Source organism: Oryctolagus cuniculus, chromosome 4 (genome assembly GCF_051225735.1).
Source record: "Oryctolagus cuniculus isolate XC-2025 breed Fujian yellow rabbit chromosome 4, ASM5122573v1, whole genome shotgun sequence".
NCBI classification, from domain to species: domain Eukaryota; kingdom Metazoa; phylum Chordata; class Mammalia; order Lagomorpha; family Leporidae; genus Oryctolagus; species Oryctolagus cuniculus.
In genome coordinates, this window is record NC_142870.1 from 66,571,487 (window position 1) to 66,590,371 (window position 18,885).

An 18,885-nucleotide genomic window follows, 5' to 3' on the forward strand; every position below is an offset into this window, starting at 1 on the left:
AGTGTATTATTCAAGACCTACTATGTCCCCTTTGCAAGAATCTACCAAACCTTCTGTTTCCATGTGCCTGCTTCTGCACTATGTGTTATCTCATTATCTCTATTAGTCTTTTTTTTCCTAAACAACTGGCACTTTATTTAAACAACATGATTCTTGTGGCGGGGTGGGGTGGGGGGGACTTCCGGAGCATCACTGGGAGGCACTGTTGAGGCTGGGCACATCAATAGGGATGCAAGGGCCTAAGGAAACCATCCAGGACCTGCTGACCCGTGCTGGGCCTTTTTCGACTAAGTGGAGCAGACAAAAGGGAGTTTTTTGGAATCCTTGCAGGTCCCTCGGTTTTGGCCCTCATACACACGGAAAACCCTTCTGTGGAGACAGCCTCAGTGTGAAATTCCTCCCAGGTCAGCCAGTGAGCACCAGGTGGTGTGGTTGCCAAGGTCTGGCCTTCCAGGGCCAGATCGTGTACCTAATGTGTCAGCTTGATGTGAGAGAAGGTGTGGACCACCTCCCCAAGGTGCCAGAGCTGAGTGGCAGGAAGGGGCCCAGCGCTACTCCACAGTTCCTGAATCAGAGCCTTGCACTGGGAGATCCAAGGTCACGGACAGGAACTCCCACAATCCTGCCAGCAGAGCTAAGTTGGGCCTCTGGACCAGCAGAATGCAGGGACCCCCGAGGGCCTTGGGCTGTTCCAGAACACAGGTGGTAGAGTACTCCTCTCTGGGGGGCCTGCGGAGGGCTTTTGGGGAAAAGTTGGCCACTCCCAGGGTCTGGTCCCAGGGCTCTGAAGAAGGAGGGCACAGCTGGCACTGTCCAGGACTGAGAGCACACTCCTCACACTTCAGGATTGCCTGTCAGTCTCCGGGAAGCAGACAGCTGTTCCTGCTCCACCCTCTGATGGGCCTGGCACAAGCATTGCACAGGGCACTAGTTGCAGAGTGGGCACTGCGGGGTGCACACTGTGGCCCCGGCTCCTTGGCTGCTTGGTTGAAGTCCCCTGGCCGAACTGGGTCCACCAACTGCTAGGCGAAGCTTCAGAGCTGTTGGAAGACAGGAGTGCTGCTGGGATCAGCACCAATGGCTCGGACATGGCACATCACCCGCACCACATTCCCATCTATCACGCCGGTTGCCTGGCCACAGGTGATGGAAACTATGCCCCAGTTGTGCATCACCCCACACTAGGCAGGAGCCACCCCACAGTCTCTGCAGTTCAAGGCATGCGACCCCCTAGTTCCTCTCCTGCCTTCCAAGCTCCCTCGCGTAGCCTCCTGCCTCGAGAACAGTAGCCCAGGCCAGCCCAGAGCTGGTTCACTCCTCCAGGGAAGCACTGGCCAGGTCCTGCCGTGTTGGCCACTTCTGCATCCGTCAGGTGTAGTAGTTGATCACCATGGCAACCTGAGTCTGCTGCAGCATGACGTCTGAGACCCACACAGCATACGCTCCCCTGTCCAGGCCCACCTCATCCTCTGCCCGTCTTCTCCGGGGGAGGTCCCACTTCTCTCAGTTGTACCAGTTCAGCAGGCCCCCGCGGAAGGCTATGACTCCAGCTGAATTTCTGAATGGATAGTATGGGGAGATGGAGGCTCGCGACATCACTTCCTAATGTCCAGCTGGGCCTGCCGGGGCCCAGGGGCACTCAGGGATTCTCCCATCAGGGGCAGAAGGCTTGGTCTGGCTGCTACCCAGGGCATGTTGTTCTCTTCGCTTCTTGCTGGCTGCCTGCTTCCTGTGACCACTTCCCACAGCTCCTCGTGGCTTCCTCATGATGGGCTCCTGCATGTTCTCCTGCTCCCGGCTCATGGGAGCCTCAATTAATCTTTTCTAATTGATTATCTTGTGGTGCTCTAGTTTCATATACTACTTCTTCTCAGGACAAGGTACTTAGAAATTATATATATGTATGTATATATGTTTACAAATGTATATTTATGAATACCATATATACATATATATACATACATATACACACACGTACATATATGCACACATATATACACACCAGTTCTGATTCAAATGGAGAGGGCTGAAAAGAAACCAAGAAAACTGCTCTAAACATCAGCTTCCACACTGTTCCTCTCAGTAGAGATATTGCAAATTTCTTCTGTGATTCAGAGGATCCAGAGCTGTAGAAAGAGAAAACGCTGCAAAATGCTGGGGCTGGCGTGGTGGCATGGTGGCATGGTGTGCTAAGCCTCAGCCTGAAGCGCCAGAATCCCATATGGGTGCTGGTTTCTGTCCCAGCTGCTCTGCTTCCTATCCAGCTCTCTGCTGTGGCCTGAGAAAGCAGTAGAAGATGGCTCAAGTGCTTGGGACCCTGCACCTGCATGGGCGACCTAGAAGAAGCTCCTGGTTTCTGGCTTCAGATCAGCTCAGCTCCAGCTGTTGCAGCCATTTGGGGAGTGAACCAGTGGATGGAAGACCTTTCTCTCTCTCTGTAATTCTGCCTTCCAAATACATAAATAAAGTCTTGAGAGAGAGAGAGAGAGAGAATGCTAATAAAACATAAAACCCCCCGATATCAGTGGAGTTTGGTAAAGATAGTGTTGGCTGCATAGCCAGAAAAAATAAGATCAAAGGAAAAAAAAAAAAAAAGATGGGCATGCAAATTATGTAAACATATAATCTGAGCCCTCTTAGACATGGGTAAAAATTGGATTGGGTGTTTCCAGACCATGATCTTGAGACCAGGCTGGGTAGCCCTTGTTCTGGCCATAGTTCCCTGTTTGCACAAACCTCCTCCCTGTATTAAACTATAACCTGTTCAATCGGACTTGCCCCAAATGGTGGAGTTAGAAACGTGCCAGGGGATTCCAATACAATCCTATCAAGGTGGCATGTACCAATGCCATCTCACTAGTCCAAGTGATCAATTTCAGTTCACAGAAGATCATACTGATAGGACTAAGAATCAAAGAGATCACACAAACAAGGCTAGTGTCTGCTAATACTAACTGATAGAATTAAAAAGGGAGAGAACGATCCAACATGGGAAGCGGGATACACAGCAGCCTCATAGAATGGCAGATGTCCTAAACAGCACTCTGGCCTCAGAATCAGCCCTTCAAGCATTTGGATATGGCTGAAGAGCCCATGAGAGTATTTTAGGCATGGAAAGCCAAGACACTCTGGCAAAAAAAAAAAAAAAAAAAAAAAAAACCTAAATGAAAAGTCTCTTCCAGTGAGATCCCAGTAGAAAGAACGGGCCATCAAAGAAGGAGGTACCTTTCTCTGAAGGGAGGAGAGAACTTCCACTTTGACTATGACCTTGTCTAAATAAGATCAAAGTCAGTGGACTCAAAAGGCTTCCATAGCCTTGGCAGCTCATGACAAGAGCCTAGGGAGATTACTGACACCATAAACAAGAGTGTCAAATTGTTAAGTCAACAACAGGAGTCACTGTGTACTTACTTCTCATGTAGGATCTCTGTCCTTAATGTATTGTCCAATGAGAATCAATGCTATAACTAGTACTGAAACAGTATTTTACACTTTATGTTCTGTGTGGGTGCAAACTGATGAAATCTTTACTTAATATATACTAAATTGATCTTCTGTATATAAAAATAATTGAAAATGAATCTTGATGTGAATGGAATGGGAGAGGGATCGAGAGATGGGAGGGTGGTGGGTGGGAGGGAAGTTATGGGGGGGGGGAGCCAATGTAATCCATAAACTGTACTTTGGAAATTTATATTTACTAAATAAAAGCTTTTTTAAAAAAACTACAACCTGGATGGTGACTGTACACAAAAGCTATCATCTGATTTTTAAAAAAAATGGACTCCAATAAAATGCTTATGTTCACTGTCACTCATTCTATGTAACTTAGATTTATCTGCACAATAGTTTGAGTGGCATGGGCTTCAGAAATCTGAACTACAAATTGCCCCTAACCACTCCAAAGGGCTCAAATGCATACAGGCACATACACACTTAATACACAGTTACTTATATTTATGTAATTACGATTCTCCTCACTTCCAGATGTTCCAAGGAAAGCTAATACTGAGATGCTATGATAAGTGTTAACGACAGCTGGGCTGACTGATTTATCACTTCTATAAATATTGCCTGCTGGAAACGCTTCTTCTATGGGTACAAGTATGTTTTAAAGAACTAACGATTGGGGCTCTGTTTTAAAAAGTTTGTATTTTTATGTGTTTTCATAGCTTTAAGTATGTATAGCTAATAATAGCAAATCTTTTTAATTCTAGTAGCTCTCACTTTAAAGAGAAAACACCAAAGATTTTTTCCCCTATCTTAACTGGGTTTGGTCTGTATTTGCTATGCATGAAAAGTCAACAGTGTTTTCCTTACTGTTAATGTCCAGTGAACCATGTAAGTAAACACAAGAGAAAATTAACATGTCCTGTCTGCATAGCAGCATTAATTAGTGATTCAGTTTGTTTGAAATGAAAAAGTTGTCTGAGATTAACTCCACAAGATAGTATATAGATGCCAAGAAGAAGCCTTTAAATGTCTCCGAATTGTTTAAGTTCCATGTTTATTTTGACTTGTCACTGCTCATATGAATATAACGATGTACCCTACAATAATAACGATAATTCTAACAGGAAAATTTTATGGGAAGTTTATGTGATTTTGCTAGTTAGTATCAATTGTTTTATTTAATACTTAGAGTGGCAACTCTAGCAGAGGAAATCAATGTTCTTATTGGAGATCTGAACATTGAGGCACAAAGAGTTGATTTCTCAGCATCCCACAGATAAGAAGTGAGGGAGACTGAATTCAAGTCCAAGCAAGCCGAATGCTGAGCCATTCTCTGAGTAATCAAGCTATGTCGATCCAAAAGAAGCAAAGGGGTTTCCCCAACTCGCTTCCAGGACTTGAACTACACAGGTAAGAAGATGTTTCTAGCAGATCCACTACTGGATGGCAGGGGTGGGGAATTCTCTCTAATTCCAGAGTCCTCTAGATACTCAACCACTTGAAAGGGAAACCCAAACCCAGAGAACTCACTTTTTCCTACAAGGATTCCTTTATCATGTGTAGAACAAGGGAAACAGCAGCAATTGGCCATTGATGGTCCTGATCACAGGTACTGATGTGCTAAGAATAACCCACTTTGTGTAAACCCATGGTTCCCAGAAAACCAAAAGAAGGGAAGCAAAGAGAAAATTCTATGCCAGAATAACAGAAAAAAAAGTTAAAAAGTAGCTTTATTAACATGAGGATCTCAACTGAACCAACAAATGAGAAATTTTCTAAGTCCTGCTAATAATAAATATGCCAGGACAGTGATTTGTTTTCCAAAATGTGAATCAAGACTTGAAGATTTCCCTGGGTAAAAGTCTGGGGACTTCTATATGCTACACTTGACTTATTTTACAATCTATACACCTCCTGTCTCCCTAGCTAATTATCAGTTTTTCAAGGTCATGGGAATGATTAAATGCATCTTGTATCTCTCACATGAGGTCAACAATAAAGAGCGAGCTCAGGAGGCAATCTCTGCTCTCTTTATTTTACTTTGTTCCCTCATTACTCTACTCAGCCATAGTCTGCAACTTATTCCCACAGAAATGACATTCATTGAGAGAGCATTTGTAACTGGCAGTGACTTCTATGGTTGTTAACATCTCAGTTATGAGGATCTCACTCCACCAGTTAGAGAAGATCCCCTGTTTCAGTTTCTACATGAAATAAGATTAGAAGACATCTGTAATTCAAATCTGTGGAGATAAATAAAATCTATGTTGAACATAATTAAATCCACATTTTGACATGTTTTCCAAATTCCTTACATACATGGTTAACTCTAAGGTTCCTTCTCACTAAGAGATGAAGGAAATGGTTCAGGTTCACCGTGCATTCCTTTCCTTTGGAGTGCTTAGAAGGTACTACTCTGTCTCATGCTGGTTTTTCTCATGCTACCTACTCACGTTATGCACATGCTTCCTGGGAAAATGCTGTAACTGATGCCTCAGTAGATTTAGTGAAAAGTCCAGCCTTCCTCCAGGACTAGCAACCATGACTGGACTTTTACTGTTAAAATTTAACTCCTTCCCAGTATCATTTGGAAGATCCATTCCCTTCCTAATAAATACTACCCCTTAAACTGGGGAGTCCCTAGCCCCATAACCTTGGCAAGATATGTTAAGTTAATATAACATCAGTTTATTTTCCACAAATCCACATTGTTCCATCTTTGCCACAGTCTCTGTATTGCATTTGCTAAAGGACTCTTATTATTAAACTTAGTCTTAACTTTTGCAGTTTCCAGAAGCACAGTCTTTGAGTGTTTTCTATGGAATGTTCTACTACCTTCAGAAAGCATAGAAAATACTGACATGCGTTGCTTTTCTGATTAGCTCCTGAATATCAATGTGAATGAGAACCCAGCCTCTGACTGAACAGTTATAAACCTCAATTCCATATGATCTAGAAGTTATTCAACAGCTGTCGATTTGTGCCCTTGTCTGAAAAATTAGTATGCAATTGAATACTTCAGAGGGTCAATGTGAAGGTAACACATTCAGAAAGTGAACACTGTGCCTGGTATAAGATTAACACTCAAGAGATGTTAGGCATTATTATTATCTTGTTTTCTAACCCTTACTGTTTGTGCTTGCTTTTGCATCCCTCTTTGCCTGCATCATGAGCTTTCCTGAGTACCAACTTAAAATGCTACCCTGGAGTTAGTTGCTTCACATCAAACTATGGGAGCTTACCACTGAAGAACCTGCTCTGCAATTTCACATTAAGCATATTTAATGCATAATTTCTCTTTGCACAGAACTTTGTTCACTTCTCTCCATTCTGAGGTTGACCTCAACCTATCTCAATCCGTTCTTTTCATTCTGTGCTCTGCACACCTTAAAGGCACGTCCATCAACAGGTTTAAATGTTGCTACATAAGGTATGATATATTGTTTATCTAGAGTGTGGGTTAAAACAGTCAGAATGTGATTAGCTGGGAACCAAAGCAAAACATGATGATGAAGGACATAGCTACTGTCTTGTCCCTCAGGATGTAAGGGTGATCACATTTCCCCATTTCAGGGAAGGAAAAAACTCCTTTTGCTGAAAGCATTAGGATTGTGTGAATAAGTGCCACTGTGTATAATCAGATATTAGGTTTCACTTATATAATGCCTATGTCTTGCTGTCACTGATGCTAGACCAAATGCAAATATTAATGTACAACTGAAGGCGAAACATTTTCTCTCATGTCTACTTGATTGCAGTAGTTAAAATGATAACAATATTCATAAAATGAGCTTTGTTTGTAAGGCAAATGATTAGTAATAAAGATGAATAATAACTTTTGTTAAAATTTAGAGTAAATAACAGATGGCTAAACCCTTGGATACCCTGACAGAAAAAATCCTTTGGTGTTCTAGCCTGAGCACTTTGGGAAATATGTATGGTACTTACGTTCTGATGAGTAACAGCATGTAGCATTGTTAAGCTTGATTAAGCAAATTTAATTAGTGTTACTCAATGCATTTTTGTAAGTGCATAAAATATATTCCAGCTTAGGCATGAATGTTAATATTTAATTTATGAAATAAAAGTTAAAATGTAACCATAAAATATTAAAATTGCAATAAACCACATTTAAAGGAACTCAGCTTTTTAAAAACTTCCTCAATTATTTTCTAACCTCAAAGGCAATTGCCTTAGCACTGCCCTCTTTCTTTAGTTTCACTGTAATATATAAGGGAGTGGAGGCAAAATAGTAAACACAGACTGTGCATTGCCAACTAAGACTACCTAATTTCCAAATGTCCCTGGGGCCACATTACTCTATAACCAGACTTTATGACATTCTTCAGATCTAAGTTTTTTGTTGTATAGGACCCATTTATTTAGAGTCCTTGAGACTAAAGACAGGAGGAAAATCTAGACCTTGTTTTAAGGGGAAAAATCACCATAAGAAAAAATGAATAAAATGATAAATTAATAGAGTAATTTTAAAATCAAGAAAATATTCAAACAAGATGTTCTCAATATTGAAGGAAATCGTAACCCAAATAACTTAGAACTTTTCAAATCTAAATTAATATTTTTAAGGCTACTCACTGATAATTAATTAAGTGGACCCTGGACGTGTGTATGTCCCATACTGCCTCACACCAATAACATTCCTGACAAACACTGCAGCTGGATCAAGCACAGGAGTCTTCTAGAACTCATGTCACAATCAACACAGTGAACTACACTTGAAGAAAAGTTTGGAAAAGCATTATTTTATAACTTAGCTTAAAATTATTCTCTTGCCTATTCTTTTCTCTCTCTCTTATTCTTACTTTGTCTCTTTCCGGATCAGCTGTTCTCAATGTTAACAAAGCTGAAAACTTTTATAATAAAATTTGTCTGTGTGTAGTCAAGGTTGGGGGAGCATTTGAGCTTAGTCACACTATAGGAAAACAGTAGCATTAACCATTACTTTAAAAAAATCTATATCTAATTTAAACTTTATGAAGAATGTTAATGTTTTCATTTTCACAGACACTTTACCTGATTTGTTTCAGCCCACAAATTTCACTCTATCTTCAATGACCTGTGGTTCAAGTCAGTTCAATAATCCTTGCCTTTCCAGTTTAGGGCTTCAGATAAAATATAAGACACAGGGCCGGCGCCGCGGCTCACTAGGCTAATCCTCCGCCTAGCGGCGCCGGCACACCAGGTTCTAGTCCCGGTCGGGGCGCCGGATTCTGTCCCGGTTGCCCCTCTTCCAGGCCAGCCCTCTGCTGTGGCCAGGGAGTGCAGTGGAGGATGGCCCAGGTGCTTGGGCCCTGCACCCCATGGGAGACCAGGAAAAGCACCTGGCTCCTGGCTCCTGCCATCGGATCGGTGTGGTGCGCCGGCTGCAGCGCGCCGGCCGCGGCGGCCATTGGAGGGTGAACCAACGGCAAAGGAAGACCTTTCTCTCTGTCTCTCTCTCTCACTGTCCACTCTGCCTGTCAAAAAAAAAAAATATAAGACACAAAATATTGCATGAGGTATACATATGAGTATACTAAAAACTGATATATTGATATTTATGTAAAATTCAAATTAAACTGGCATCCTATATTTTTATTTCCTAAATATGGCAACCCTAATTACAGAAATATTGGAATTTGTCCTAGATGTTAGCTAGTTAGTGGTCTGCCTATACTTTCATTCAGTGCCAAAGTTATTGTTATTGGAATAAGGATGAGACTCATCCAAGCACTGGTGAAGAATCAGCCCTGCACTGGTTCGAGTCCCAGCCGCTCCACTTCTGATCCAGCTCTCTGCTGTGGCCTGGGAAAACAGTAGAAGATGGCCTGTACCTACGTGGGAGACCCAGAAGAAGCTCCTGGCTCCTGGCTTTGGATCAGTGCAGCTCTGGCTGTTGCAGCCATGTGGGTAGTAAACCAGCGGATGGAAGACCTCTTTCTCTTTCCATTTCTCTGCCACTGCCTCTCTGTAAATATGCTTTCAAATAAATTAATTAATTAAAAAAAAAAAAAGAATCAGCCCTGTAGTTTACTCTCTCACAATTCTCCCACTGTGTTATTTCCCCAGTATATTCTGGTTCACTAGGACTCCTACTTTTCTTTCTGTTTGACCAGAAACTTCCCACCTCAATAATTCTACTACATCCCAGAACACAGAGGAAGAACAGAGTGGTGAAAGCTAAAGCCAGCAGAATGTGCCCTTGCCCTCATGGAGCCATGGTTCCAGAAAAAGGAGACGATTACTCCTCCTCAGCAAGCCACAGCCCTCAGTGCACAACGGCTTGGTCCTGGGGGTGGAAGAGCTGAGTAAAGGAAGAGAAAGCAGCTGGAATACGTAACCCACTGTCTCTGGGCTTTCAGATTGCTGTTCTGTATTCGTCAAGCAAGAACTAGAGGATTGCTTTTGAATCTGCCTCTGTCTGCTCCGTAGTGTTCACGTCAGGGTTTCAGACCGCTACTGAGTTCAGGTTGGGGAGGATCTTTGATAATTTTTTTTAAAAAATGCTGATTCTGTGATACTTCTAAATTTCAGATTCTTTCCTAATTTACATTATAAATATTTACTTCATTGACGTCTTAAATAGCTGTCCATGCGTTCTCTCAAGTGCTTATGGTTGCTTTCAATGGGAGAGGAAGACTTACCTGTGCTTAGCCCCTCTTACCCAAAATCAGAGTCTCCATGCTTAGAAGAATGCAAGAGGTTGAAGATATTTATCATAATTCCTAGAGCAAATCAATAGAAACCATGCAAACAGAGCAATAACACCAAAAAGAGGTATTAAAATGTTATACTAAAGAATTTGCTTGCAGCACAACATGCCCAAAAAAAAAAAAAAAAAAGCAAGAACTGAGAAAATAAAAAGAGATGAAGCAAATGAAAAAACAAGGGGCGGGTGATGCAGTGCAGTGGTTAAGCCACTGCTTGGGACGTCCATGTCGCAAGTCAGGGTGGCAGAGCTGGAGTCCTGTTTCCATTTCTGATTCTTGCTTCCTGCTAATGTACATCCTGGGACGCACCAGTGATGGCTCAAGTACTTGGGTCCCTGCGCCAACACAGGAGACATGGGTCCGTACCTGACTCCTGGCTTCACCTGACTCAGCCCTGGCATAGGCATTAGATACACATTTTATAGTTCTGTACACAGTTTAAATTTGCCTAAAATAATACATCATGAAACAGCAGAATTCAGATTTTGAATCCAGGATGGTCTTAAATCAAACCTGTACTTTCTCTCTGTTAGTGGACCTTAGCATCTAAAACAGATAAAATGAAGACACTATTGGGACCATCATTAAGAGCCTTACGTAAGACCGAATCAGGATAAATTTGGACGCCAAGGGCCTAAAGATTGATTTAAAAGCATAAAAGGTAAACTGCAGTCTTTTTTGACTTGCAGCTCCCAGAGGGAAAGGAGGAAATGCTTGGTTTTTGATTGAAGAGGTAAACAAGTGAAGCAAATACCAACATCTCATGGACGATCAATCACTGCAAACATGTCAATGAGCACAAGTCCATTTTATATGGCAATTATACAGCTGAAATGGATCTTTTTCAAAATGAAGGCAGTATTGCTGCAGAAAGCACAATATTTGACATTTCTAACGAGTGTTAGTAAGTAAAAGGCCAGAGCCAACTTAAATAAAACTATATTGAAACTGAAATGTAATATTACAAATAGGCACAGCACCTGAGAATAAGCTTTTTCTTTTTTTAAGATTTATTTAATTGAAAGTCAGAGTTACACAGAGAGAAGGAGAGGCAGAGAGAGAGAGAGAGAGAGAGGTCTTGCATCTGTTGTTTCACTCCCCAATTGGCCACGAAGGCCAGAGCTGCTCTTATCTGAAGCCAGGAGCCAGGAGCTTCCTCTGGGTCTCGCACGTTGGGCCATCTTCTACTTCTTTCCCAGGCCAGAGAGCTGGTTCGGAAGTGGAGCAGCCGGGACTCAAACGGGCTCCCATAGGGGATGACTGCACTACAGGCAGTGGCTTTACCCACTACCCCACAGTGCCAGCCCTGAGGATAAGCTTTTTCAAGACTTTACCATGGGGCCGGTGTTGTGACATAGCGGGTAAAGCGCCGCCTGTAGTGCCAGCCTCCCATATGGGTACTGGTTCAAGTCCTGGCTGCTCTACTTCTGATCCAGCTCTCTGCTATGGCCTGGGAAAGCAGCAGAGGATGGTCCTGGCTTCGAATCAGAGCAGCTCCTGCCATTGGGGCCAATTGAGGAGTGAACCAGTGGGTGGAAGACCCCTCTCTCTCTCTCTGCCTCTCGTTTTCTCTCTGTGTAACTAACTTTCAAATAAATAAATAAATCTTTTAAAAAAGACTTTACACAAACAGAACTTTAAATGGCCAAAATTGTTTTCTAACTTCTTACAAGAATCTGCATTTACTATTCTTTTTTAAGGCTTAGCAAAGCAGTTTTTAATTCGATCAAATAGAGAGTCATTTTCATCTCTGATGAAATAATAAAGATATTACCCATTCAATTTACTTTGGGGGAGGAGGATTTGAAAATATGCATATATTTAAAATACAAAAATACAAATAATCCAACCTATGTTCCTACATCATACATTAATGCTGGGGGACTCCATGCCTGTGGTGTCCATTTCCTATTTGCTATAGGGATGTGGGGGAGGGGGGTAAGCCAGATCATATTTATAGCAATAAAACTCCTTTTATTGAAGAGATCTTCAGTCTTCTACTATTTCTGCTACCATTATTCAGTACCGTTCTTTGTGTTTGAGAATGGTATATTATAAAAAAAAAAAAAAGCAGTGGGTCAATTGAACTCACTCAAGAATTGCTGGTATGCAAGTGAAAATGGCCTACAATCAAGGGATCTGGTTTCTGGACACATATGAAAGAGTCATTCTATTGCTTTTTAAAACTCTTAAGAAGAAACAAATACATTATTGGAAAATATACGTTATCATTTTTTGAAGCACACTTGCCATGAAACAGGTTGATGGAAATAATTCATTTAAACCTTTCAACTAAGCAAAATTTTTGAGTGAGGCAACTGAGACTAAGAGCTGCTTAGGTAACAGAAGAGGAGATTTCCATTCTGTCTATTAAAGAAGAATATCAAAGGCCCTTTTTTGTAGTATACTATGATTCTATCTGCCTATGAGACTCAAACATCCACCAGTGCACAATTTTATTCAACTCATAAAACATATTTTAGATTTATGAGATTAGCATTACACTCTATATCCTTTCAATGGCTGACTCAAATTATTGTTTTTACCAGCAACATTAATGACTGTATAAAAGTATTATGGGTTATTTTGCAATCTGTCTCAATACCAATGTAAGGATTATCTTAAATGTAAGGTATTAATAATCTTAATGTGCTTACCATCAGTAGCAAATTTGACCATTAAGGTCTTTAAAAATCTGCAGACATGCACAAGGCTATATGTACAATATGTATGTGGATTCCAGTTTCATTTGTAATACTGAAAACTTGAAGCAAGGTAAACATCCCACAAAAATGAAAGCATTAAATAAGTTGTAGTGCAATCATATCAATGAAATTAATCATTAAATATAATTCGGCCTGTTTTTATTACCATATGGAATACCTTTGATTGATAAAATAGTCTTCCTTTTGTAAATATATATTTTTGTATGTGTTTATACATACATACACAAAAATATTATATGCATATGCATAGATAAGGATCCAGAAATTTACAAATTGCAATGATTTTCTCTGGGAAGTAAGAAGTGCCCTGCCAATAAAATGACTTCTGAAACTTGGAAGTGACCTATGACTGATAAGCACCAATACAATGGGGACATCATTCTTACAACAATATTCAGTCAGCAATCTGAAGGGTCTTGAGAGAGAACTCAGCTCCAGAAGAGAATGCAGTCTGGCTGGCACCTTGATTTCTACCTGCTACAACCCTGAGTAGAGGATCCACCTATGTTGTGCTTGGCCTTCTTCAGTTTATTTCTTTTAATGATTGCTTTCTTATTTATTTGAGAAACAGAGAGAGAAAGAGAGACAGAGGGTAAAGGAGACATAGAGAAATCTTTCATCCACTGTTTCATTCCTCCAAATGCTTGCAACAGCTGGCCCTGGGCCAGGGCCCAAACCCTGAGCAGGAACTCAATCAGGGTCTTCCATGTAGGGCAGAAACCCAACCATATGAGTCATCACCTCCCAGATTCTGCATTAGCAGGAAGCTGGAGTCAGGAACTAAGCCTATGCATTCGATGTGGGAATTGAGTGTCTTAGTCACCAGGTAAACACGTCCTGCGTCCAGACTTCTTATGTACAGAGCTGGTGAAATAATAAGTGTCCATTAATTTTAGCTCTTAAGTTTGTCATGTGTTGCTCAGCAGACTCATAGAATGGCGGATGTCCTAAATAGCACTCTGGCCTCAGAATCAGCCCTAAAGGCACTCGGATCTGGCTGAAAAGCCCATGAGAGTATTTTAGGCATGGAAAGCCAAGACACTCTGGCAAAAAGATCTCTGTGAGTGAGATCCCAGTGGAAAGAACAGGTCTTCAAAGAGGGAGGTGCCTTTCTCTGAAGGGAGGAGAGAACCTCCACTTTGACTATGACCTTGTCTAAACAAGATAAGAGTCGGAGAACTCAAGGGGCTTCCATAGCCTTGGAAACTCATGACTGGTGCATAGGGAGATTACTGATGCCATAAACAGGAGTGTCAATTTGTAAAGTCAACAACAGGAGTCACTGTGCACTTACTCCTCATGTAGGATCTCTGTCCTTAATGTGCTGTACACTGAGGCTTAATGCTATAACAAGTACTCAAACAGTATATTTCACTTTGTGTTTCTATGGGGGTGCAAACGATTGAAATCTTTACTTAATGTACACTAAACTGATCTTCTGTAAAAAAAAAAAAAAAAAAAAAAAAAAAAAGAAATTATCAATTCCCAACTTGACTCTCACTGGGATTAAACATGACAATAGGTCTGATCTGATTTCATCATCATTTAAAAAAAATCATCTATTATTTTTCACTTTATGTTTCTGTGTGGGAACAAACTGTTGAAATCCTTACTTAAGGTATACTAAGCTGATCTTCTGTATATTAAGATAATCGAAAATGAATCTTGATGTGAATGGAAGGGGAGAGGGAGTGGGAAAGGGGAGGGTTGTGGGTGGGAGGGACGGTATGGGGGGGAAAGCCATTGTAACCCATGAGTTGTACTTTGGAAATTTATATTCATTAAATAAAAGATAAAAAAATAAATAAATAAATAAATAAAAATAAAAAGAAATAAGAAATACACACAATTACTTACCATAAAAAGTACAGAAATACTTATGCAATCTCAGTTTTCAAAAAGATAATAAAAAGTGAATTTCAAAATAACAATTGACTGCTGAATAATATTATTAAAATGTATTTCTGAACAGAATTTTAATTTAAATATCAAGCAAAAGGAAAAGTCTCAAAGCTGTACAGATTTGAAATCACCTGCACTTTGAATTTTAAAAATATTAACTAACTTCAATTAACTGATATTCAGGACCAAATAATGAATGCTGAATCCAGACTGGTAGTGCATGATGAATAAACTCAAAACTTTCCATGTTTCAAAAGCACTCACTTCTATTTCAGAGCAACTGGAAACCATCAATGGCATCTCAATATATCAAAATAAATCGCAGACTCAGCCTGACAATACTCTCCACAATTGAATTCTGACTCTTTTCCAGATTATGATTTGACCTCACCTTATTGACTGTCTACTTATTGTTTTCTCCCCTCTTCATGTGCCTTTGCTCAAGACACTCTGTCAACCCGTTCCTTAGGTAGAAGTCTTCCCAGCTAAGCAAGACTCATCTGGAATCCACTAAGAATTCTGCTCTCCTTTTTGACCCAATAGAACTGAGTTCTCTCTTTCTCTCTCTCTCTCTCTCTCTCTCTCTCTCTGTCTCTGTCTCTGTCTCTGTCTCTCTCTTCCTCCCTCTCCTTTCTAAGACTTTTGTTCATTTCAGTTTGGTAGAGTATATTCTTATCTTTGCCTTAGATTCATATAAGCATGTATTGTCATCTTCATTAAACCACAAGTCCTAAAATGTCAGGGACTGTCCAGCAGTGTGTGGCAGAGGGTTATACAACCAGTTCATGGTCAAGTGAAACTTATTTTTTTAAAACTTCCAATTTGCCAATATATAAGAACAGGATGTAAACTATGCGACACATAATTTTAATTTAGAAAAACCTGAGTTGGAATAATGGTCTGATAAGAAATACAGGGAGAAAATCAAAGATTTTGTTTGTTTAAGATTTATTCATTTATTTGAAAGGCAAAGACACAAAGAGAGAAGACAGAGACCTTCATCCACTGGTTCACTCCCTAAATGGCCACAACGGCCAGGTCTGGGCCAGCCTAAACCAGGAGGATGGAACTTTCTCTGGGTCCCCCACATGGGTGGCAGCGGTCCAAACACTTAGTCCACCCTCCGCTGTCTTCTAGACACATTAACAAGGAGCTGGATCAGAAGTGGAGCAGGGGCGGGCACTGTGATGCAATAGGTTAATCTTCTGCCTGCAGCTCTGGCATCCCATATGGACTCCCGTTTGTGTCCCAGCTGCTCCTCTTCTGATATAGCTCTCTGCTATGCCCTGGAAATCAGTGGAAGATGGCCCAAGTCCTTGGGCCCCTACACCTATGTGGGAGACCCGGAAGAAACTTCTGGCTCCTGGCTCTGGATCAGCTCAGCTTTGGTCATTGTGACCATTTGGGGAGTAAACAAGTGGATAGAAGACCTTCCCCCCTCTCTCTCTGTAAATCTACCTCTCAGATAAATAAATAAAATCTTTAAAAAAGCGGAGCAACCAGGACACAAACAGCCACCTTTACTGAGATGCTGGCACTGCAGGCAGTGGCTTAACCCTCTATGCCATAGTGCCAGCCCCAAAATACAAGGTTTTTAAAATGAAGACAATGATTTTGCACAGAGATGGAACAGATTGTTAACAATGGCTGGATGAAACCTGACATACAATGAAGGAGTTCAGAAGAGGAATGGGGAGCATACTTCAGAACTAGAAATCAAGCGCAGTATGTATATTATTCATTACTTCTCTCTGGTTTCTGCTGCAGCATTTCAAATCTTTTTATCACTGCATATAACAATATTTTCCTACCTATTGTATTCATTTGAGGCACAGTCTTATACTCTGGATGAATTTAAAAGATTCTAATTTAAGATTATCAAAATTAGAAGGCTATATTGGATGGGTGACAGGAAGTTTTATATACATGAAATTCAAATGCCTTAAACATAACTGAAATTCCCACAAGCCGAAGAGAAATGTAAAATAGTATATGCTAGTAACAGTTTACTGTCTCTAGTTCACATGCAACTATATTACACTTTTGGAAAATAATATTGATATACTTATGTAAGCTCCAAATAATATCAAAGGCTGCTTGAGGCTCTCCATTCAGTTAACTGGAATATATAGTATATATAAAATTTAGTATTATAGTCTATAAAAGATAAAAGTATGTAAAAGGAAGAAGGTACAAAAAAGAAAACACAAAGTTAGTTAAATTTATTTGGTGCTCCATCTATACCAGGACCTACCTTAAAATAGTTAAGAGTCTTGAATGTCTATTATGTCTCGATATAATTGTGAATATTTATATAGATAGCATTATTTATCTTTAAAACAAAGATGTAAGATGAGTAATATTGCCTTTTGGCTCTCTGAGCACCACCATGGCAATCGGCAAGAACAAGCACCTTAAGAAAGGCGGCAAAAAGGGAGCCAAGAAGAAAGTGGTGGACCCATTTTCTAAGAAAGATTGGTATGATCTGAAAGCACCTGCTATGTTCAACATACGAAATATTGGGAAAACACTGGTCACGAGGACCCAAGGAACCAAAATTGCGTCTGATGGACTCAAGGGTCGTGTTTTTGAAGTGAGTCTTGCTGACCTGCAGAACGATGAAGAAAATTCAAACTGATTACAGAGGATGTTCAGGGCAAAAACTCCCTAACTTCCATGGCATGGATCTTACTCGTGACAAAATGTGCTCCATGGTCAAAAAATGGCAGACCATGATTGAAGCTCATGTTGATGTCAAGACTACCGATGGCTATTTGCTTCGTCTGTTCTGTGTTGGTTTTACCAAAAAACGCAACAATCAGATATGGAAGACTTCCTATGCTCAGCACCAGCAGGTCCGCCAGATCCAGAAGAAGATGATGGAAATCATGACACGGGAGGTGCAAACAAATGACTTGAAAGAAGCAGTCAATAAATTGATCCCAGACAGCATTGGGAAAGACATAGAGAAGGCTTGCCAATCTATTTATCCTCTCCATGATGTCTTCGTTAGAAAAGTGAAGATGCTGAAGAAGCCCAGGTTTGAATTGGGAAAACTCATGGAGCTTCACAGAGAAGGTAGCAGTTCTGGAAAAGCCACTGGGGATGAGACGGGTGCAAAAGTCGAACGAGCTGATGGCTATGAACCACCCATCCAAGAATCTGTTTAAAATTTAGACTTTAATAGCAACAAATAAAATGTCCTATTTGTGAAAAAAAAAAAGATGAGTAATATTACTTCTCCCATTTTTCAAATAAGGAAATTGCACCATCAATCACTAAATGTCACAGAGCTGAGTTTCAGAGGTGAAACCTGAATTTGGGCAGCCAAGCACTGAGCATTTACCCTCCATGTTATACGACTCCTGGTGGCTTCCTTGTCTCCGTTTTTGCAGAGCAGGACCTTGAGGTTCAGTGAGAGTAAGTAGGTTCTCAAAGAAAGTAACCCTAACCTGTGACAGAACCGGCACTGAAAATCAGATGCGTCTGGTCTCAAATCCTTGACTCATCTGCATTTCCTCCAGAATTACATGAGATAAAATATTAATAAAATATATTCAAACTGCATCCCATCCCTCCTGCTATTTAAATATCAAGTGCATTTCTTCTTAGCTGTGTGACATTAGGCAAGCCATTTAATTCCTTTTGCTCTAGTCCCCTCATGTATAAAATGAGGACAATAATATTGCAGATCTGAAAATCATTGTTGGAGGACTGACATCGAGATGTAAAGAAATTGAATAGTGCCTGGCACAAACTTGTTGTTAGTATAATTATCTATGTTACCATTGTTGTTATTTGTAAATTATAGTCCTTAGGGTGGTAAGAATACATTATGAGGGTACAGCAAAAAGTTTACGGAAAATGAAACCAGAACATGTCCATGGGAAAAAATTGAAATCCAAAAATCGCTTTTCCATAAAATATGTTGTCCATGAATGTTTTAAAGATCCCTTATATTAGTGCTGCTACTAATATATTGGAGTGCTCAGTTAAGTGCTTTTTCAACATTACCTCGCCCTATCAAATTCATCAGATTATTGTAAAAGTCATCTATAAAATTGTACAGACAGCAAGAAAACTTCATTTTATAA

General features: G+C 40.6%; 2 pseudogenes; one reads left to right on the plus strand and one right to left on the minus strand.

Moving 5' to 3' along the window:
• Positions 1-189: 189 nt before the first annotated feature.
• LOC100352524 (adenine DNA glycosylase pseudogene) lies at positions 190-1,767 on the minus strand (annotated as a pseudogene).
• Positions 1,768-16,038: 14,271 nt separating this feature from the next.
• On the plus strand, positions 16,039-18,559 carry LOC149127002 (small ribosomal subunit protein eS1 pseudogene; annotated as a pseudogene).
• The last annotated feature ends 326 nt before the right edge of the window (positions 18,560-18,885 follow it).